Source organism: Halichoerus grypus, chromosome 5 (assembly GCF_964656455.1).
Source record: "Halichoerus grypus chromosome 5, mHalGry1.hap1.1, whole genome shotgun sequence".
Lineage (NCBI taxonomy): Eukaryota > Metazoa > Chordata > Mammalia > Carnivora > Phocidae > Halichoerus > Halichoerus grypus.
Window position 1 is genome coordinate 54,674,480 of NC_135716.1, and position 22,770 is coordinate 54,697,249.

At 36.9% G+C, this 22,770-nt stretch overlaps 1 long non-coding RNA gene and 1 pseudogene across 1 annotated transcript in view; both read left to right on the forward strand.

Annotated features, from left to right (window-relative positions):
• LOC118547447 (uncharacterized) overlaps positions 1-22,770 on the forward strand; it is a 250,131-nt gene that overhangs the window by 78,611 nt on the left and 148,750 nt on the right. The gene's annotated exons all lie outside the window — the stretch shown is intronic.
• LOC118555403 (heat shock protein HSP 90-beta pseudogene) lies at positions 14,941-17,372 on the forward strand (annotated as a pseudogene).

Here is a 22,770-nt window from a genome sequence, read left to right on the forward strand (position 1 = left end):
TTAACGGGGGACAAGCAACAAACTCAAGATATCCAGACTTGAACTTGAAAGAAGTACAGATGGAAAAAATATAGAGTGATCAAAATTTATACAACATTGCTCTGATCAGGAAATAAGTTTATCAGAAGAAATGGTTTGCAAAGTATTTATAACTCAATAATTTAAAATATTCCCTTCTCCATAAGTTGTCTGTTAATGCTTCATTGCATGACAGATGTAAGGTAGAATACTATACATGATAAATTCCTACAAACGCCTTATTCTTTCATAATTATTTGTGTGTATAGAGAATAATGTACTGCTCTGCAGAGAATACTGGGTTTTAATTTACTTAAGTGACTTTATCAACATATAAATTGGAAAAATATATATTTATTTGTCCCTGGATCATCTCTTGGTATTATTATCACTAGCAAAAATAATCATAATATTTAGACACTATTTATAATTAAATAATTTTTTCTTTTCATTTATAAAATGCTGAAGGTTTTCAACACTCATTTCTAAACATACAGATGTCAATGCTAAGGTACTGAAAAGGCATTAAAACTGAATTTTTATGCATTGATCTAATAGGAAGCAGTTTCCACCGATGTCAGTGAGGGAAAATTACTGGTTTATTCTCTGTGACCCTTCCCAGAGAAATAAACTGGCATTTATAAGTTATAAACAGCCAAACTGCATCCTTTAAATATAAAACTTTATAGTCAAATGCCAGTATTTAGATCTGATATGAATTCTCTGATGAGCATTATGGTATAATGAGTAAAATGCCAGGAAAACAAAGACTTATAGGAAGAGGATTCCTCAAGGGAAACCAAGCTCAAAACCTTTCAATCAAAGCATCAGTCACATTTCTATTCTTATATTCAGCCAGTGGTATTGATACTGACTCATATTCTGAGTGAGAAAGAATATAACATTTGAATAACTGCAGGACACACAATAGACCTTTGTTATGGCATCTGGCTTTGCATGTAGACTATGTCTTCACAGTGGAGAAATCATCAATTTGCAGGCAAAGAGAATGTGAAGAAACATCTTTGTCGAACATTTGCCTATTTCTATTTCCCGTAACTCCCCATACATTCTGCACTGTCTTAGAGTTTATGATATCAATTAACTCCTATAGCTCCCATTTGGTATGTCACATCCATTCTAAAGTAAAAATGGTTCATTACTTTTAATCTGTTTCCCTATTTTTCTTTCTCTTTGAATTTAATTTTGACTATAATGATCACTGGAAAAAATACCATCAATAATGTTTGCATGAAACAGTAAAGAAACCCATGCCTTTCTCACAAACAGGCTAACATTCCAGTTCCCGTTAGTAAGAAATTTGAGTCCTGTTGGCAATGACAATGAAGAAGGGTGTGCAACTGTCTGTCGTCTCGCTTTCCAGCCATTCTGATTTTCTCATTGTTCCAAACACAACAATCTATTTTCTATTTCCCACTCTCTGCTTTTTTATATTCCGCTCTTCTCTCTGAAATATTCTTCCTCCTCTTTTCTTCAGTGACAATCCTAGCAGTCTTTTATATCTGAACTCCTTTAGGAAGCTTTCTTTAATAATTTCAGACAAGTGTAATAGCACTTAATAGATATAGCACTACTTTTGATCTTGACTAGATTGTGTGTTTGCATGGATAAATACACACTTCTTAAAAATCATATATAAACTGCTTGAGACTCAGGGACGTGTCTTCTTTTATCCCCCATAATACCTTTAATACTAACTTTTATTATAGGATAATAAGGAGTCTTCTCTCACTAGAATTCATCCTTTTTAAATTGTAAGGCGGCTATCTAAAATAAGCAATCAGTTCATGTTGATTAAAACCCCAAATCCTGGGCGTCTGAGTGGCTCAGTTGGTTAAGTGACTGCCTTCGGCTCAGGTCATGATCCTGGATTCCCAGGATCGATTCCTGCATTGGGCTCCATGTTCAGCAGGGAGTCTGCTTCTCCCTCTGACCCTCCTACCTCTCATGCTCTCTGTCTCTCATTCTTTCTCTCTCAAATAAATAAATAAAATCTTTAAAAAAAATAATAAAACCCCAAATCCTTGTTAGCAATGATAGGACCCTCCATGATCTTACCTCTCTTCCCTTTCCAACTTCATCCTGAACCTACTATTACTTTTTATGCTCTTGTGGTAAGGGATTGTGTGTCTTGGAACACACACTATTGTTTTTCTTTTTCTTTTCTTTTCTTTCTTTTCTTTTCTTTTCTTTTCTTTCTTTTCTTCTCTTTTCTTTTCTTTTTTCTTTCCTTTCCTTTCCTTTCCTTTCCTTTCCTTTCCTTTCCTTTCCTTTCCTTTCCTTTCCTTTCCTTTCCTTTCCTTTCCTTTCCTTTCCTTTCCTTTTCTTTTTTGTATAGACTTGCCAGCTCCTTGTCCTGTCATCCTCTTCCCACTCACCTATTAATTCTTCATCATTTTTTAAGATTCAAGTCAAATATCCCCTCCTCATGGAAGACTCTGCCCCAAAAGGCACACATACCTCCCCATATGCAACATCTGTCCTCGGATAGTGCCCACAGTCTGCCTCTGTCAGGGGAGGTTTCGTATGACATAGCATTCACAAGCACCGTCAGCATCTCTTTTTTCTCAGGTGGACTGTAAACTCCTCAGGGAAAGGGGCTGTCTTTTAACTGTCTTGAATTCCTTGCATGTGCCACCGAGCTGTCATGTGGTAAACAGGTAACAAATCTGACCAGGAGTGAGGGCATAAGTGTTGAATGCCTATTTCTCAGGTCAGTTGTGATTCACTGCCTCGCCCTGAACTTCAGCAGCATTTTTAAGTAGGTTAATAACTATGACCCGTATAATAAGGAAATGTGTCTTTGAAACTGTAAAGCACTGTTAAGTGGTGGTTAATATTTATTTATGCAAGAGGCTTTAGCAGTGGGGATTGATTTCTAAGTTTACTTTATTATGAATATGCAAATTGTTAAGACAATTAGTGATGAACTAATCAGACTGTTTTTTGCTTAGTCAGGCAAGTGGCCACAGACTTAGGCAAACCCAGATAGTTCTTCGCTGTTGGCTTTCTGTTCTGAAGAGCAAGGAGATGAATGCTGTCACCTTCTTCAGCTGGCTGCACGTGGACTAGATCAAGTTTCAGTTCCTTGCCACAGGACAACTCTGAGCTGTCAGAGTGGGAGAACCATAGGGGTGTGGAGGAACCCCTGAAAAGAGACAGTGGAGGGGTGAAGGCACAGACAGCGGATCCTGAAGCAGGGAGAAAAGAAGTGGGTGTTGAAGAAAGATGGGTGTATACACAGAGATTGTTTTCCATCTCAAAATGCACCACAGTATTCTACATTCTCCTTGAAACGTTTCAAGTAATACATTTCCATGTATTAATTTTTTTTCTTTTCATTTCATGCTCTCCATTTCTATTGAGTTACATATAAATCTGGGAACTGTTGTTCCTTTGTTCTTCTATCACTTTATTAAATTAAAAATTGGAAGTAGAGGTTTTCCATGGTGTTTCCTGTTTGCCTAACATCTTTGAAATCTATCCTGTATTTGTAGAAAGATCTCAAATATTTGCACCAGTAAGAATGGAAGTGGGGTGCCTGGGTGGCTCAGTCAGTTAAGTTTCGGACTCTTGATTTCTGTTCAGGTCATGATCTCAGGGTTGTGGGATGGAGCCCTGCATGGTTGGGTTCTGTGCTCAGTGGGGAGCCTTTTTGAGATTCTTTCCCTCTCCCTCTGCCTCTCCCCCTGCTCACGCATGCGTGCTCTCTCTCACTCTCTCTCAAGTCAATAAATAAATCTTAAAAAAAAAAAAAAAAAAGAATGGAAGTAAACCTGCACTGATGGAAGTCTACACTCTAGAAGTGCCCCAAGACACACTTGGACATGCATTGTTTCAGTGATTATAGTAAAATTACCTAAAGCAGTGACAAGGACTCTTCTTTAGTACTATTTTCACATTAATTCTATTACTGTTTAAAAATAATTGCATTTCTCTAGTTAATTTAAGTAAACAGTTTGCTTAAAATAGTTTTTAGAAAATTGTTATTGTTAATTTCTACTTTGAAATGGGTGTATGAAAAATACAGATTTTATTTGTCTTGACAATTAAAATGCATGAATTTGCCTCTCAGGTTGTTCAAACGCAAAATCACTACTATCCCTACCAATGTACAACTCTAACAAATTAGGTATAAGTATTTTTGAAAGAAAATTGATCATCAGAAGTTTTTTTTTTGACCTGAGAAACTGCATTGGTCTTAGGCACAGTTAACATCCATCCATTGGAGAAGGGTCATCTTCTGTTTCACACACAACTCTCTCAAGGGGGTATCTTACCTTTTCTTACCTTTCCTGCATATAATTTAAAGAAAAAAGATGCAAAAAGAGAACGGAGGGATTAAGTATTCTTACTCTTCTTGGATCTTATCATTATTTTTGGGGGGGATAGTATGATGGCTTGTATTTTCTCTGCTTTTTAAAAAAAATTAAAAATTTATTTATTTTTTTATTATGACGTTCAATTAGCCAACATAAGTACATCATTAGTTTTTGATGTAGGGTTCAGCAATTCATGAGTTGTGTATAACACCCAGTGCTCATCACAACACCTCCCCTCCTTAATACCCATCACCCGGTTACCTCATCCTGCCACCCCCATCCCTTCTGTAACCCTCAGTTTGTTTCCTGGAGTCAAGAGTCTCTCATGGTTTGTCTCCCTCTCTGATTTCTTCCCATTCAGTTTTCCCTCCCTTCCCTTCTTGTCCTCTGCGCTATTCCTTATGTTCCACATATGAGTGAAACCATATGATAATTTGTTTCTAGTTTTATTGAGATATGACATGTAACATTCTGTAAGTTTAAAGTATACAACATAATGTAAGTTTAAAGTATACAACATAATGATATATGATATACCTATAAATTATGAAATGATTACAATAAATTTAGTTAACATCTGTCACCTAAACATAGTTACAAATTTTTATTACATATAATGAGAACTTTTAAGATTTACTTTCTGAGCAACTTTCAAAAATACAAAACACTATTGTTAACTATAGTTACCATGCTATGCATTACATCCCCAGAACTTATGTATGTTTTAGGAAGTTTGACCACATTTACCCATTTTCCCTAACCCCTCACCCCTGCCTCTGGCAACCATGAATTTGATCTCTTTATTTATGAGTTTGGTTTTTTTCAGATTCCCACATATAAGTGAGATCATACAGTATTTGTCTTTCTCTGTCTGACTTAGTTCACTTAACATAATACCCTCTTTACTTTCTTGCTGATTTTATTTACCCTAATTAAACAATGATGAAATGTTTATTGAAGATCAGTGAGAATATCAAGACTAAATTTACAGATTGTCTCACACATTTACAATATGTCTCACAGAGCATTTAACCAATCTATTGCTCACACATATTCTAATGACACCTTTAAATTCCAGTTGATTTTCAGTTTAGTTTACTGAATTTGCTGGCTACTTTGCCTCATAGTTGTTAATAAAAATAATTTGTGGTGGCGCCTGGGTGGCTCAGTCGTTAAGCGTCTGCCTTCGGCTCAGGTCATGATCCCAGGGTCCTGGGATCGAGCCCCGCATCGGGCTCCCTGCTCCGCGGGAAGCCTGCTTCTCCCTCTCCCACTCCCCCTGCTTGTGTTCCCTCTCTCGCTGTGTCTCTCTCTGTCAAATAAATAAACAAAATCTTTAAAAAAAAAATAATTTGTAAACATTGAAAAATACTTATCAATTTTTTCTATTTTTTTTGACAAATATGTTCTGTCCACCATGCCTCAGATATTACATTTATTTATACTTTATTCATGGTGGGGAAAGTATTTGTGTGCCTCCCATTAATGATGCAACCACCACCTTGCTGCAGGATTTTCTGTATCTTTAATTCTGCTGTGATTAAATGTGGTACAGCGGGAATGACTAGTCTTTTATTCTGTTCACAAGTGAATGTGTGAACAATAGATGCAAAGGAAACAAGCTAAGTTGTTATTGTGATTAAAACAACCTACTGTGTGGTTACATGCGTATTTTTTTTAAAGATTTTATTTTTATTTGAAACCGAGAGAGAGAGAGAGAGAGAGAGAGAGAGAGAGAGCACACAAGCAGGGGGAGTGGCAGGCAGAAGGAGAAGCAGGCTCCCCACTGAGCAGGGAGCCCCATGCGGAACTCAGTCCCAGGGCCCTGGGATCATGACCTGAGCTGAAGGCAGCCGCTTAACAGACTGAGCCCAGTACATGCATATTGTAATTATTTCTTATGCCTGGGATTCCATCTGCTTTCCTTCCTTTTTTCTTTTATACAATAAATGTCCATATTTAGAGCCAAAAGTAGAAGGGAAAGCTTAGGGAAACATCAGTTTAAACTTATGTCACTGACTACAACAGAAGATTGGAACTATAAAAAATGATTATGAATTGGGGAATACACCTTATATTAAGTGAGTCAGAAAAGATCTGGAATTTTCCCAAAGACTTATAGAGGCTGAAAATACAGCCTGATTGTAGGGGAAAAGAACTCTAAGAAGACAAACTTTCGGTTAAACCAAAATGAAAATAGCTAAAATATTTTAGCCAAATAAATATAAAAATATTTTAAGAGTTTCAGTTTCAAAATTAGGTTTTTAATACATAAACTTGCTTACATAACATCTTCTTCCTTTAATGATATGGAGTTTTATCTTATTTTTATTATTCTTCCCCCCAAAATAAAATAGATTTTAAAAAGCTAGTATCTTTTCTTGAGTTCATAACATATAAATTAAAATACCTTAAAATTCAGCATTCTTAATTTTAAATCATCATTAATAAATCCAAACATTTATGTTTATTCTCTTATTTATATCAATTATCTTTTGAAACTAGTATAAACAAAATGTAAAGAGTCAAGTTTAACTTTGTTTTTTTACATGATGAGTTTCAAGTCTATCAATAAAAATATACAAAATTATGCATATTCTCCTATAAGAAAATTACTTCATCTAAACAATAAATCAAAGTTCTGCAAAGCATTTACTAACATTTGAAATATTCTGATCTAATAAATATTTAAGAAGAACAATAGAAAAAAGAACAATAGAACTAGTGAATATTTCAGACTGAAATAATGTTTAAAATAGACTGCATTAAAATAGTTTTAGTCCACTAATTCCTGTCATGCCTTCTTCTATTTTTCTTTTAAAATATATATGAGTGGGGGCGCCTGGGTGGCTCAGATGGTTAAGCGTCTGTCTTCGGCTCAGGTCACGATCCTAGGGTCCTGGAATCGAGCCCCATATCGGGCTCCTGGCTCAGTGGGGAGTCTGCTTCTCCCTCTCCCTCTGCTTCTCTCCCTGCTCATGCTCTCTTTGTCTGTATCTGTGTCTCAAATGAATAAAATCTTTAAAAATATATATATGTATAAATATATATATATGAATGATTCACAAACACTAAAAATTGATAGAAAAAAACATCCTTCTAGAGTGGTGAAATCCAAAATATAATTTGGATTTTCAAAAACACTGTCCTCCTGATTGAGAGTATTGGCAAAATTCAGGAATTTTTCCTAGCTGCAAGATTAAAGAATTGGAGTTAAAACAAAACAAAAGGAAAAAAGACTACCTACCAGCACTAGGCAGTCAGAGGCAAAGGAGACCTTTATGAAAGGAGCTGTCTGTCTCACTCTACAGAGGACCAGAGTCAGAGGTCATCAGCATAACACATGCTATGCTGTGTCATAATATAACAGTGCTTTGTTAATGGAAACATACCAATAGTCACTAAAAAACTTCCAGCTTCATTAAATGGCAAAATTTTCAGAGATTATCAGAGGATACTTATAGATAATGGGAACATTACCTACGCCATTCTCCAGGTAATTTTATGTCCTCCTGTGAGAGGGATCAAGAGCAACATATTTCAATGTGGAATCTTTGGGATAACTGAAAAATTATTTTTCTGGGATCCTGCTGCATTGCTCATGAATGCTCTAGGTACTGTTCCTGGCTCCCAGTCTTTTATTTTTTTTCGTGCAAAGCTGAAAAACAAATCACAACAGAAAATTTTTGGCAATGTGTACTTAATATTTCAATAGAAAGTTTGTGGAATGTTATGGATTTGAGGAAGATGAAAAGAGAGTTTTCATATGAAGGCCAGAAATAAGAAGAGTACTTATCAATAAGTGCAGCGTCTGAATCTAGTCCAACACTGAGTTTGAGTGCGACACCAGTTTATGTTTTCAAAGCGTTAGAGGTGGGGAGGGTAGATGAGTTGACCAGCCCTAAAAGATAATGCTCTTTTTGGTCAGCATAAAGCATCTTGCATAGAGACATCAAATGTGCATTCCAGTCTAAACACAAAGATTCAGAGTCAATATTTTATTCGTTATTTGTTATCACACATTGTTTTTTAAATTCTAGAAATAATTATATATTTGTTTAAGACAATTTTCCCAAAAAGTATTATATGACTTCTTTAAGTGAAGAACTCCTTTAAGAAACTGAAGAAAAATAAGAGATCTTTATATATGAAAACCTAAGAGATGTAGTCAAATGATACATCTTGGAAAATATACAGCTTGAATGAATTTCTTATTTGTAAATTTGTATCAATATGGACTCATGGAAATGCATTTTATCCTACAGGATAAAATCCAGTATCATCATATTTTTTTAAAAAATTTTTTATTGTTATGTTAATCCCCATACATTACATCATTAGTTTTAGATGTAGTGTTCCATGATTTATTGTTTGTGCATAACACCCAGTGCTCCATGCAGAACGTGCCCTCCTCAATACCCATCACCAGGCTAACCCATCCTCCCACCCCCCTCCCCTCTAGAACCCTCAGTTTGTTTTTCAGAGTCCGTCGTCTCTCATGGTTCCTCTACCCCTCCGATTTCCCCCCTTCATTCTTCCCCTCCTGCTATCTTCTTCTTCTTCTTTTTTTTTCCTTAACATATATTGCATTATTTGTTTCAGAGGTACAGATCTGAGATTCAACAGTCTTGCACAATTCATAGCGCTTACCAGAGCACATACCCTCCCCAGTGTCTATCATCCAGTCACCCCATCCCTCCCACCCCACCCCCCACTCCAGCAACCCTCAGTTTGTTTCCTGAGATTAAGAATTCCTCATATCAGTGAGGTCATATGATACATGTCTTTCTCTGTTTGACTTATTTCGCTCAGCATAATACCCTCCAGTTCCATCCATGTCGTTGCAAATGGCAAGATCTCATTCATCATATTTTTATGATTAATTTTGTTCCAGTCTTGGTCTTTAAGAGCTCCTACTCTAAATTTCAATGAATATTTTAGGAACAAAAATAAATTAATTAATTAGCTAGGTAATTCATTCAAGTAACTAGAAAAAGCAGGAAAGCCATGAAAAATGTTTAAAGGAATTAATAACAAAAATAATAAATAACAAAATATAAAAACTAAGTAAATAAAACTAAGCACAGTACTTTAAAGAGACATAGATACATTCCATGTCAACTATTTTTTAAAAATAACATTAGTTTTGAGATGCAGAAGAGACTGAGAAATCATTGCTAATTATAGTCTGATATCAATAAACTTTAAATACAATATTATATGAATTTTTTTCAGACACATATAAAGTGCTCACATAAAATTAGATCAAATTGAGAAACCAGAATAGACCAGTAAGAAATTGTACATTATGCTTCTACTAAAATGTCTTCTTCTCCACGAGATCTATCCTAACCACCATATTTAAAATTGTAGCCCACTCTATCACTCCGTTTTTCTTAATCCTCTAGACCTTACCTTACTTTTTAGTTTCTTCCATTATTTTTATCAACTTCTTACATACTATATTGCTTACTTATTTATTATGCTTATTGTTCACTGTTTCCCTCGCTAAAGTGCAGTCTCAAAAGCTCAAAGCTCTTTGTATTGTGCACTGATATATCCTAAGAGCCTAGGACATTTTTGAGTGTATAATAAAGATTCAAAAGTTTTTGCTGGATAAAAAAGAGGAAGAAGAAACATCAAAAACATTCCCATTAAAATGGAAAAAAAAGATAAGAAGCATGCTACCCTACTATTATTACATATTACTCTGGAAGTTCTAGACAACTGAGATAAGACTAGAAAAATATACATATATACATCGATATAGAAGCTCATATGTGTATTTACTAAGTAATTTAAAAATATAGTTAAAACATTATGTTTGAAATAGAAATAACAATACAAATCAACTACTGGATTATACCCAATAGGAAGAAAAATAAAAGCTTTGGTGAAATATATATGAAAAAAGTCTTTAATAAAATGTTCAACTGTTTCTGGATGAGAAGATAAAAATTGGAAAAAGTTTCATTTCTCTCTAAATTAATCTAAAGACATTAAATAAAACTTCAATTAAAATTACAGTATGATATTTTATGAGAATTAGCAAGTTAATTGTAAAATTCATCCAGAAGAGTAAATAATAGACATAATCCTGAATACAGAAAATCCCTTAAAAGGTAAAGATACTAAGAATGAATTAAACCACCTAATATTTGAAAAAACACACCTGAAATCAAAGTGATTTAGGTCATTTGAAATTAAAGGACATACTGAGATTTAACATGCAAGTATAAACAAATAAAAAGACTCATGGGACAAACCAAGCCTCAAAATGACTGTCTCACTTTGAAGTTCCTTCTAAGAAGCCATGTTCACCACACAGCCCTTCTTAAAGAGATGGCCATATTTAGAACTGCATGGGCTCACTACCACTTCCCTGTTGCTGGGTAAACTGAGGGTGTACTTTGAATCCAAGGACAATCAATTCTTAGGCAAATCTGTGACTTATGTATGACATGAGTATGGTAAAATCATGCATGAGGTCAATCAAATTCTCTCTCTTCGTATACTGAACTAGAAAACACTGAGTTAATGGCAATTTAGGGGTGACAACTGAAGCTAATTAGATTCTGTGAAGAAAAGTAAGGGCATAGCCAAAGTGGAAAGTGTACTGTGTATGTACCATGAAGGAGCAGAAATCGAGAAATTAATAAAGAAGTCACGGGAAAGAGAAAAGATATTTTGAGGAGGGGATAAGGAGGCTGGAAAATAGATAGTATCAGGAAATGAAGATCAGATCTCTCACCACGAGAGATTGAAAAAACACGCATTCATTAGAAATTCCTCTATTTCCAATAGAGGGATCAGTAAACAATAGCCCATGAGCCAAATACAGCCCTTCTCCTCTGAGAGATCAGAGGTGGAATGTGTACTACTTACAAAGAATTGTTTTGCAATTTTAAATTTAATTTTAAATGATTTAAAAATCTAAATAAGAAAAATAGTCATAAATAAGAACTATATGAAATTCCAATTTCAGTGTCCATAAATAAAATTATTAGAACATAGGCACACACATTTATTTATGGATTGTGCATGGTTGTGTTTATGGTACAACGGCACGGTTGAATGAATATTTGGGATAGACACTGTATGTGGTGATTACATCACTGTGCATTGATGTACTACAAAAAGATGTGAGGCAGTTAAAACTCACACATTTTAAGCCATGGTGTGTGATAGGACACCAAAATATTCAAAGACTAAATATACAAAATCTCATAACAGATCATTATGAACAGATAAACATTTGTAATTTGCAATTGATTTTGATGATAGGGAACACTAACTCTGAATCTCAGCTAAATGAAATGCTGTCCCCTCAGAAAAGAATTCCATTCTTCTCATTAGCCAGCTAGTATTACAAGCAATTTTATTTAATTATTGTTAAATTTTAAATTTTGTGGAAATTTGTTTTCCCTGTTATGTAACTACCTAAATATTTTCAATTTTGATTGTGTCTGCAAAACCTTAAATATTGAACAAAAAAAGTTTTTTTTCCTCCAGAAAAACTGCAAATCCCTGATCTAAAGGATTCCCAGCTTGTATTTCAGTGCACATGTATCTTCACAAGGTGTCTGTGATGGTTAATTTTATGTGTCAACTTGTCTGGGATGCCCAGATAGCTAATAAACATCATTTCTGGGTATGTCTGTGAAGATGCTTCCACCTTCCACCTTTAGTTTAATTTAGATGGAAGTAACATATATTGGTTCTGTTTCTCTGGAGAACCCTGATATAACATCCTCCTTCGTTTGAGAGAAATTTAGAAATTTTTTCTTCTTGAGAAAAATGAAGGGAGCAAATACAACAGTAGGGGGTGCCAAGAGTGTTGTTTAAAATGTTAAAATTTGAAGCAAAATTTATTAAATGAAATTAAATGGATAAGTTCATATTAAAAAGTTGTAGGTACTAATGAATACTGGCCGTACATTCCAAGTTTCAGAGAGAGTAAATTGACTCCTTCTGAATGCTTTGGAGATATAGCCTTTGGTGTGTACTGTGTTCTTCCCTCCAAAACACCTGCTTCTCTCACAAGGCGCCACAACCAGTATCTCCAAGGGATTCTGCTCTAGAAGCTTCTCCCACCTTTGTCGCTGCAGGATAGTGATGAGCACAGATAGAAAAACACGTTTTATAATTTGTTACCATGTCCTTCGTGCCAGGCTTAACATCGCACTTAAAGATGTAAATATTTTTGACAATTATATCATTTTCTTCTTTTGTGTGCCTAGTTGAAACAGAGACAGATTTTCATGTTTTATTTGTCAGAAGTTTCAATATGATCTTGTCTTCTATTTTTCTAGTTGATGTCTTCATATTTTCTGGTCAACTAAGAGGTACTTTTCTTGTTTTTCTGCACAGCTCTGGTTTGTAAAGTAATATCACATCAGTTATTTCTAGGGGTCTAGAACAGAACTGGAAGACTAGCAGCATGGACTCAAATCTATCTTAAAATGGAAATTTTGGGGTAGTTTTTTTGCTCATAGAATATGTTAGTTTTCTATCTAGACTTCTATCTCTCCATTAAACATACAGTGCTCTTTATAGAGTTCCTATTATGTGCCAGACACTCTTTCAATGGTCTAATGATTGAGGAAAATTACAAAATATCAGACATATAACAAACTGAGGGTTCTAGAGGGGAGGGGGGTGGAGGGATGGGTTAGCCTGGTGATGGGTATTAAAGAGGGCACGTATTGAATGGAGCACTGGGTGTTATACGCCAGCAATGAATAATGGAACACTACATCAAAAACTAATGATGTAATGTATGGTGATTAACATAACATAATAAAATCAAATTAAAAAATATCAGAGATATAGGTAGATAGATAGATCAATAGAGTTACAGACATACATATATTATTAAATATTTCCATAAGAGAGAATTAACAAAACAATATGGAATCACAGCACAAGGAATACCAAAAGGCATATAGGTGTGTTTGCATGTGAGCAGTATGAAGGGGAATTTTAAGCACAGTACCTTCCCTAGACATTACTTTTTACCTCTTGACACTTGGTCTTGGGTCAAGTGTTCATCCAAATCATTTTATTTCCAGTTGAATCAGAATTCTGGAAGCACTGCCAAGTTTGGAGAGCTGCCATGACTTGAAGCTGTCAGAGTCAGTGATATAGATTCTCTTTTAGCTATGGCAGTGAAATCTGCTGCCATATGGTATTCTCAGATTTTCATTCAAGACATTAAGTGAAGACCTTGATGTTCAGTTTATCTGCTAAATAACCAGACATCTTACAACCATAAGTCACTTACGCTTTAATCATCCCTGAGCATTCTGCAAGGTTCCTGGATCATTTTCCTTTTTCAGTTGATCCTCTATTTGCTTGTGGTGCTGACTTTGTTTCAGGATATTATAACAGGTGACGTGCTATCTAATGGACTATAGTGCTTCCTACCATGTCATCATATTATACACAGAGAGGCTGCCCAGTTAATTCATAGTGATTCATTGAAAAAATATTGCCTACTTGCCTGTCCATTTGAAAACACGTCTGAGAAATAGTGTGAAGGGTAGAAGTAAGGCAGAAATTGGATCCCCAGAAACTCTCTATTTTTTTTCCAAAATTTCTTTTCTAAATAGAAAGTAAACTTTGATAGTGACTCAGCTTCATCTTTATAGTTAGAATTGGGAAATAATCCTCACCTTTACCAGTCTGATTGCTATAATCAATCGCTAGGTACCTGCACTATGGAAAGTTGGTATGTGCAGACCCACATGTCAGTGAAGGCCCAAAGAAACCACTTACTCATACCTGGAACAGGGGCACTCCAGGAAAGCTGATGAGTGGCTATTTCCAATTCTAAGTCTCTTTTCATATAAAAACAATAATGATGGCACTAAATTAAGCATCCCAAGTCCCCGTGCTATCGTGCTGAATTGCAATGAACCTGGTTTCAGTGCCTGTGGAGTGATGGCATTCCCCAATCTCATTACTGGAAACTCTGCCTTGTCATTTAACATTTAGTGGAGCATGCAATGTTGCAGGTGGAATTTTCTTTCAGTTTAAATACATGACTGTAACAGGAAATGGGAGTCCTCTCTATCTGTATAAGGATGGATAGAGATAGTCATTTATTTTTTGCATATATTGGACAAATTTTCTTAAGTACTTGTTTTATGCCAACATGATGCCATTTGCTAAGACAAAAGAAGTATCGTTCATGATCCCAAGAGTAGAGATGTTAACATTGAAACCTTCAATTTTATCTAAAGTTTCCCTTAGCCTCACTTCTTATTGAGCAATAATAATAGGTGCCATTTTTGGATCACTTTCCATGTTCTAGGCACGATGCTAAGCATCTTCTAAAACCAGCGCATTGATCGCATTATTATCTTTACAAAAAATTCAATTTTACACGTTCAAAATCTGAGTCTGGGAGAAGTTAATGTCTTGTCCAAAGTAACCCAACCAGTGAGTGAAGTAATACTATAACAAGTAAAATGATAGAGCCACAGCCTCAATTCAGGTTTGTTTTACTCCAAAGTTACTTTTTTTAACTTCTATACTGCCTCCAAAGTACTAACTTAAAACTGAAGTTCCTTCTCTTGAGTCACCCCCGCACAGCCTTGTTGCAGAGACGTAGCCAGATGCAGTCCCTACCCACCGTGGTCTGTAGTGCTTGCAGCTCTTCTCCTTTAAGATGCCTGAGGAAGTGCACCATGGAGAGGAGGAGGTGGAGACTTTTGCCTTCCAGGCAGAAATTGCCCAACTCATGTCCCTCATCATCAATACCTTCTATTCTAACAAGGAAATTTTCCTTCGGGAGTTAATCAGTAATGCTTCTGATGCCTTGGACAAGATTCGCTATGAGAGCATGACAGACCCTTTCAAGTTGGACAGTGGTAAAGAGCTGAAAATTGACATCATCCCCAACCCCCAGGAATGCACCCTGACTCTAGTGGACATAGGCATTGGCATGACCAAAGCCGATCTCATAAATAATTTGGGAACCATTGCTAAGTCCGGAACTAAAGCATTCATGGAAGCTCTTCAGGCTGGTGCAGACATCTCCATGATTGGACAATTTGGTGTTGGCTTTTATTCTGCCTACCTGGTGGCAGAGAAGGTGGTGGTTATCACAAAGCACAATGGTGATGAGCAGTATGCCTGGGAGTCTTCTGCTGGGGGCTCCTTCACTGTATGTGCAGACCATGGTGAGCCCATTGGCTGGGGTACTAAAGTGATTCTCCATCTTAAAGAAGACCAGACAGAATATTTAGAGGAGAGACGTGTCAGAGAAGTGGTGAAGAAGCATTCACAGTTCATAGGTTATCCCATCACCCTTTATTTGGAGAAGGAACGAGAGAAAGAAATTAGTGATGATGAGGCAGAGGAGAAGAAAGGGGAGAAAGAGGAAGAAGATAAAGATGATGAGGAGAAGCCCAAGATTGAAGATGTGGGCTCAGATGAGGAGGATGATAGTGGGAAGGACAAGAAAAAGAAAACAAAGAAGATTAAGGAGAAATACATTGATCAGGAAGAACTGAACAAGACCAAGCCCATTTGGACCAGAAACTCTGATGACATTACCCAGGAGGAATATGGAGAGTTTTACAAGAGTCTTACTAATGACTGGGAAGACCACTTGGCAGTCAAGCATTTCTCTGAAGAAGGTCAGCTGGAATTCAGGGCATTGCTGTTTATCCCCCGTCGGGCTCCTTTTGACCTCTTTGAGAACAAGAAGAAAAAGAACAACATCAAACTCTATGTTCGCCATGTGTTCATCATGGACAGCTGTGATGAATTGATACCAGAGTATCTCAACTTCATCCGTGGTGTGGTTGACTCTGAGGACCTGCCCTTGAATATCTCCCGAGAAATGCTCCAGCAGAGCAAAATCTTGAAGGTCATTCACAAAAATATCGTGAAGAAGTGCCTTGATCTCTTCTCTGAACTGGCAGAAAAACAGGAGAACTATAAGAAATTCTATGAGGTGTTCTCTAAAAACCTAAAGCTTGGAATCCATGAGGACTCTACTAACTGGCGTTGCCTTTCTGAGCTGCTGTGTTACCACACCTCACAGTCGGGATGAGATGACTTCTCTTTCAGAGTATGTGTCCTGGATGAAAGAGACTCAGAAGTCCATCTATTACATCACTGGTGAGAGCAAAGAACAGGTTGCCAACTCTGCTTTTGTGGAGCGAGTGCGGAAGTGGGGCTTCGAGATAGTGTATATGACAGAGCCTATTGACGAGTACTGTGTGCAGCAGCTCAAGGAGTTTGACAGGAAGAGTCTGATCTCGGTTACCAAGGAGGGCCTGGAGCTGCCTGAGGATGAAGAGGAGAAGAAGAAAATGGAGGAGAGCAAGGCCAAGTTAGAGAACCTCTGCAAACTCATGAAAGAAATCTTGGATAAGAAGGTTGAGAAGATGACAATCTCCAACAAGCTAGTGTCTTCACCCTGCTGCATTGTGATTAGCACCTATGGCTGGACGGCCAACATGGAGCAGATCATGAAAGCCCAGGCCCTTTGGGACAACTCTACGGTGGGCTATATGATGGCCAAGAAGCACCTGGAGATCAACCCCGACCACCCCATCGTGGAGACGCTGCGGCAAAAGGCCGAGGCGGACAAGAATGACAAGGCAGTCAAGGACGTGGTGGTGCTGCTGTTTGAAACAGCTTTGCTCTCCTCCGGCTTCTCACTTGAGGATCCCCAGACTCACTCCAACCACATCTACTGCACGATCAAGCTAGGCCTGGGCATTGATGAAGATGAAGTGACTGCTGAGGAACCCAGTGCTGCTGTTCCTGATGAGATTCCCCACCTTGAGGGTGATGAGGATGCCTCTCACATGGGAGAAGTAGATTAGTTCTACCTGCAGACCTTGTGCCCTCTGTAGAGTGTCCCCATGGCTCCCCAGAAGCCCTGAGTGGCCCCGGTTCACCTGGTTCCCTCTGCTGATGTCTAGTGTTTTTTTCTTTTTTTCTCCTATCTTTGAGGCAGGAAAGAAGGCCCTCAAGCCCTATCCCTTCTGATATTTGAAGGGGTTTGGATGTGCATTGTGGGTTTTTTTTGTTGTTGTTTTTTATTTTGTTCTGAGATTAAAGTATGCAAAATAAAGAAGATACAGTTTTATACCAAAACAAAAAACAAAAAAACCCAAAAACCTGAAGTTCCTGCATCTTCAAAGTAAAGCATAAGTCGAAGCAAGTAAGGGAAAAGATCAATTAGAAACACCATAACATTGGCCTCTACATCAGAGGCCGAGGAGACATAGATTATTCTCTCCTCATTCTTCACATATAAGTCTCTTTTTCAAGTGCCTTTCCTCTTTATTCCAACTGTTGCTGTCCCATTACAATGGCTTCCTGACTTGTTTCTCCGCCTCAAATTTTGTCCCCTAACCTCTCCTCTGAATTATCATGTAATGATCAATCTAATATACAAATCTGACCATGTCACCCTCATGTGGAGAACATATAAATGGCTTTTCATCATCTGATCCAGCATCCTGCATATGGCATGCAATTTAGCCTGTATACTTCATCTCCTGCCACCCTCCTTCTTTCCACCAGAATCCCTGGTGGTACAAAAAACATGTAGATTTTTCTGCGCACATCGTTCTGTTTGGCACATCTTTTAAAAAATGTGCTTCCTTTCTTCTGAGATGTTTAAGGACCTCCACATATTTCTAATACACCTGGCACACATCTCTATCTTAGCACTTCCCATGTGAGATTAAATAGATCTATTTTCGTGGGGGATTTTCTCTCCCAGCAAACTGGACTACTTTCGTGCAGAGCCCATGTCTTTTTCATATTTGAATCTTTGGAGCCTTGTCAAAGGCCTAACAATACATGTTTGTTAAACAGAAGTAAAGCAAACTGACAGCAAAACCAACCAATTAACCTACAAAAAACAGAAACAAAATATTTGTAGTTTTTCTAGTAGAACATAGGTACTGCTTTGACAGATAAATTGGTGAAAAATCAAAAGATCTGGGTTTACCACATCTTTGCATTCACTTGTCATGTGATCTCCGACCAACCACTTAATTATCTGAGGTGAATCTCAATTTCCTAATTAGTTAAATATTTGCATGGGATCATTCTTGGATGTTTTTCCAAGCATAAATTCTATGACTACCATTCTAACTACCCTGCACACCAGAAATGACCCTTCGGGAGACATAATTATTTAGAGGCCATATATATGAATCAATATAAGATCTACACATAAAGAAAAAGCAAAACATAGTAAAAATTCTGTTTTGTAGGCAGGGAGTGTTCCCCTGACCCAATAATTTACCCTAAAATGACATGCCACTAATTAGAAAAAACTAAATAAGAAAATGGGGGTAGAAAATTGCAACACAGCACCCTCTAGCTAGAAAGCAAATTCTAAGCATTGGGGCTATATCATAGTCTCATTGCATTTTTAATGCCTTATCTCTGTTAAATAACAAAAATTCAACTGAGCAAATTTAAAGATCAAATTGCCTTTATTCAATGAACATCCCATCTAGCAAACAGAAAGGAGTTCCACTGAACTGTAGAAAAAGAAATATTTTTAAAGGCAGAAAAGGGACGGAAAAAGGAAATTGTAAGCAAAGAATGCATTGTTTCAGGCAAGGTCATCTTCCTAAGGGGAATGGAAGGAATCTATCGGGTGGGTTACCTCACTCGTGCTGACCAAGTAATTCCATGTTGACTGGTTAAAAGTTATATTCCTGGGGGGTTGAAACTGGTGAAGTATTAAGTCTTGGTTTGCTGTCATGGGGTTGAGCACAAGTGACTCCATTTTGGATCTGCTGTCTCCTTTTTAACATCTTACTAGACATGAAAAGCAGCCATACACGTTCCTGCATTCTACCTTTCTACCTAATGAGCCTATTGAAACCCTTACGGGGCCAAAGATTTAGGAGCAGCCATCCTTGGCTCCAAGAAACTCTGCTTCCTCAGTGAAACAATGGTTTAGCTTGAGAAACAATATTAGCTATGGCACTGGCCTCCCTGTGAAAAGATCCTTCATTAGAGTGGCTCGGCTGTTGGTGTTTCTGGGGCTGGCACAGCATTAATCTCTTCAGCTATAACATACTCAAGTTACTGGTGTTGGAAAACTGTCCAAGCAATTTACAAAAATAGCAACGCATAGACTGCAAGAGTCCAACATACTGTATTTCAGTCAATTGCCTCTACTTAGCAGTCAAAATTGTAGTTGTAGAATTAGGGGACTTTATGGGTCGGTGGAAAAAAGGGAAATAAAAATTCGTTGTCAATTTTTCCTTGGTTAAGGGTTTAAGGCTTTGGTAAAGTGGGATTTGGTCACAGTCAGCTGGCTTCTGGAACTAGAATCCTTTTGACGTTATTAAGAATCAATTAAGCATTGTTCCCCTAGGTATTGCCTTGGCCCCTTGGCAATTTATCCAGGGTTTGTATGTTCTGAGTCTCTTTGTAGGTGCAGTATAAATGGGTCTGATTTAGATCAAGGATAGTTTTAAAACTAATGAGTGGATCTCAGGGACAGGCTAATGAAAAGCTTTACAAGAAATTTTCTCAACTGTCCTCCCTGCATGTGCCCGACTTTAAAGCATTGAGCAGTTTCCCCCGACCTGCTTTAGAACAAAGTGACAAAATTAAGGACCGTATTTATTAAAGGCCCAATAAAGATTACAGTACATTATAGAAGTCTAGCTAAAAATACACAATTTATGGTAGCATTGAGACTTAAATCTGTCTCCAAAAAAGGAGACAGTTGGTTTTGCTCTAAGAAATTATAAAAGTCATTAATTAAAAAATCCATTGTTGAGGGATGTGTTAAAAGCAGATCATGGGTCTCAGCTTGTAGTGAATTTATTTTGAACCTCCTGAAGCAGACACTGCAAATTTTTACATTCTAATGAGTGAACTAAAAACATATATTTCAAAGCAAATAGCACTCATAAATTACATTTATGACACATGAGGTTGCTGACTGCTGTGCAGGGAGCACAGAGTAATGGTGCTAATATGCACTCTAGCTTGATTTTCTCAGTTCCCAACATGCTCTAATTCCACACTACAAATCTTTAAATGGCAGTTATATTTTAATTAATGTGATTATGTGCTGCCATTAGCAAACCCTCCCCCAGCACATTTCTCCTGCCAGGCCCATGAATGCCAGTAAACCATTAACATAAAAGGGCTGTTTGCTTATTAAATTCATCTACACAAATAGGCAAGGGTTGCAATTGTTGATTTGCCACTGAAAGAACAGAATGAGAAGGAGTTGCTCAGTGCCTGGCAGTTGCAATTATCTGGTGTAATTAAGTCTAATTTATAAAGCCCCCCTCAAATGAGAAAGTAACAATTTTTGTTAATTAACAAGAGCATTTGTAAAGCTCGTTAACTCCATCATTCACAGTCCGCCTGGAAAAATGGGAGCATATGGCTATTAGGATGGGACATGTTGCATATGTGTATTTGTGCATTAATCTGTTTGGAAGGTCTAATGATTGAAATGGGAGCTAGAAATGGATGTTATATTACTGAGGAAAGAAGATCTACTGTTTTCATTTATCTTTACAGCAATGTGAGTGCTTTGTCATTATCTTCTGCATACGGTTTCATTATTCTGATACAGCACTCTACATTGCCTCATACCCTCATGCCCATAAGCCTGCAGGGTACAAGAGCACTTATCTTTCCTGATGACTGTTGAATCATTTAAAACAAGTTATTAGTGAAACAATTAAAATGATATTGGTTCACAATTGTATTTATAGCTGGCAGGCATAATGGAACATTCTGAATAGCAGTCGGGGGTTCTCAGAATGGATGGAAAATGCTGTTAATCAGAGACAAGAGAAACCTCTAAAGAAAACCTAAATTGCAAGAGCACATTAATTGTATTGGAGCATTTCATTTAATTGAGAACAAAGGGAAGGTAAAAATCATATTATCAATGTTTTATGAACATGAAGAAATAGGAAAATTACTATGTCATTTGTCACATATCTTCTATTGGAAGTGAAAATTAAAAAGGCAGTGTTTAACTTTAAACAGAGCAGACCGAATGTATCATGCTGCTGCACACTTTTAAAGGGAGCACCAAAATAAAATATACTGAACAAATTAATAAACTAAGAAATACAGAGGAAGACGTTGGGCAGAACGCCTCTCCCGCCCTTCCCCCCCACCCCCAAATGAGAAGATACCAGTGAAGCTTGAAGATTGTCAAATGACTGTAAAAACAATGAAGGTCGTCCCTGCTCGGCTCCATTCATAATTCTCAAGAAATTACTGTGATCAGATGATCTGCAAGAAGCATATAAATATATTATTTCATTCTTGCCTTTAGTGGTAGAAGTCACCAGAATCGATCAGAGACGATGACAACATATAGGTAGGTGAATAGCGAACGTCTCCTCTCACATAAACCAATTCATTTAAACATGCCTTGACTGGCATTGTGGATGGGACCAGTCAATCATGCTACCCGGCGTGTGCGTGCGGTGTGCTTATGTGCTTGAAGGAAGCAGACATGGAAGACTGGAGTTGGGGTAGGTGACAGTGAGAATGAGCTTGGTTGGAATAAACAAAGCTCAGATTACAGTTTTCCTCTAATAAACCAACACATTTGGGAATTTCGATTTCTTCGGTGAAAGGCAAGTTCATTAAGCCAGTGAGCTAGTCTCCAGTTTAAATGAGTTTATTTTTAGGTTGTATTCCAAATTGGGTAGTTTTATTGTTACAACTTAAAATCTTTGCTTGGGCTGAACATAAATATAGAAAGTTCAAATAGATAGCATAATTATAGCACTAACTATGGACCTAAACACCGTGACTCCAATATGGCGATTGTGTGGATAAGGACACCAGAGATAGGGAATAGAAAACAAGTTTTTATATACAAGAAGAACTTAAAGTGAATATTCAAAGAGTGAGCTGAGTTTTTAAATGAGGAAACATTTTATTGACTGGGAAGGCCTGAACTTGTTAAAATAATTACATCACAAAATCATAATTTAAGGAGACTAGCAGGAATGTGGATCTTAAGAAATACATTACAATAGTAACAACAAATGCCTACTGAGTTCTTACTGCATACCAAATATTGTTCTAAATTCATGAAGTGATTTTTAAAAATTATATAACATTCTTTGAAAAAACTCTATGAACTTTGAATATCCTCATTTTATAGATGAGGACATTTGGGTATAGAAAGTTGATGTAATTTGCCTGATGACACATGGCTAGTCACCGCAAGAAATCCTTTGTCAATTGATTAGTCAGGTTGTAATCTATTAAATTGAACATTTGAACTTATATATTGTTTCTACTCACATATCCTCTTCCACTGAGAAAAAATGTGAAAACATTCTTATGAAGATTTCCCCATATTTGTTTTTCCAGTTCTGAAATTACAAGCCAAATATAAGTATATTAACTTTTA